Raw genomic sequence first — 1,873 nt, forward strand, 5'->3', positions numbered from 1 at the left:
TAAGGCTGTAACATGTAGGTTCATTGATCTTCACTATATCACTTCATCCAATTTGAACCAACTTACACTCAAACTTTTTGAAAAATTCAATTTATACAAAGAAAATTCATCTACCAATTTGAGCCAACTTACACTCAAATTTTTTGAAAAATTCAATTTATACAAAGAAAATTCATCTACAAATTTATTGGGAAATATCGGGAGGTTAGATAGTGTAATGTACAAATCTCGTTGTGTGTCCTCAACAAATTTGACAATTGGATATTTCTGATTTGCAAGAGCTTTAATGACAAATATAGTATTTTTATTGTTTTGTCGCATGCCTTTTGAACGAAAATGAATTGGTCAAGGTTAAAACAAGGTGATCAAGTACACTTAGTAAATCATTACAACCAATCTAAACACTAAATACAAACATGTAAAAAAATTAAGTAGTCAGGATCAAGATGCACAAATACACAAATAATAGTAAAAAATAAAATTTAATATATATATATATGTATGTGGGTGTGTTCGTATGAATATGCACACACAAATAATCGACAATTGTATCGGATATATCTATACACGCACACACTCAAATAACGACAACTATCTTAAAATTTTATTATTTTCATGGGAGCTCCTAAGTCCATTTATTCCATCATTCCAAGTTCGGACACAACCATCTTATTTTCAAAATTTAATATCGAGAGCATCTTTATTATTTATTATTTGAATAAAATATCTTTATAGATTATCACTTTTGTGGGTGAGTTAGGGTAGGTGGCCGAGTAATAGGTAAAATAAATATTTTATCATGACTATTATATTATTGTGATATTTGTGCAGAATTAGTAAAATTACTTGTACAAGAAAGGATGAATATAAGAATTAATGTTATTTGTTTTTTCTTCTTAATTCTTCGAATTGTAATTAACACAAATATAAATTAGGATTACAAACTCTATGAAGATGGAACAAACATCGATAGCTACTCTATGTAAACTAAATAAATCAGAATTTAGAATAAGTTTGGAAAATAATATAATGAAAAACAAGAGTGTTAACTAACAATATTTATTATAACTTTTTCTATTAAACAATAAGTTCTATAAATTACTTGAAATACCCGACTATTTCCAACTTCTATTCATAGCTCCCTAGATGTCTTTCCTTCTACTTTATCTGATCTTTTTTAGTTTACATTAAATATTTTTTTCTACTCATGAGTTTACTCTCATATATAGACTCTGATAAAGTTCTAGACTATACATAGACTCTAGTTGCTCGTCACGGGTCTAGATTATGATTTTTAAAATATATTTATTAAGTAAAAACTTTGATTATGTGTAGAATATGTTGTGGACATCTTCCTTATGTTTGTTAACGTTAGTGTGTATCTTTAAATTAGAATTCATGGTAGGAAAAAGAGTCCTAGTTGTGCAGTATTATACTAATTTATAATATTAATCAAAATTTTCTATATGTTATTCTGGTTATAAATATTACTTATCATATATCATTTTATATATATGGGTTGATTTATTACGAGTAACTATGTACTTTCATGAGACTGATAATCCAATTTATTTCATATAAAAAATTCTTAAGATAATAGACTTGAACAACTTGATTTATATGCTTGAAAAATACAGATTTTCAAAATTAAACAGTGGTGAAACATTTACCACATGCTACCAAAATTTTTAGGGCTTTTCTTAGGGTTTTCTTCCAAACGGCTATGGAATCGATGTTCCTTTTGGCAAATTTCTGATGTATTGAAGTGCATTGCAAGAAATATTCTGAAATTGATTGGAATGATAATATGCATTTATGGTTTTCTTTTTCATGAAAAAATTATAAAATTTATGAAGAATAAATACATGTTAAT

This window comes from Apium graveolens, unplaced genomic scaffold, assembly GCF_009905375.1.
Source record: "Apium graveolens cultivar Ventura unplaced genomic scaffold, ASM990537v1 ctg46, whole genome shotgun sequence".
Classification (NCBI taxonomy): domain Eukaryota; kingdom Viridiplantae; phylum Streptophyta; class Magnoliopsida; order Apiales; family Apiaceae; genus Apium; species Apium graveolens.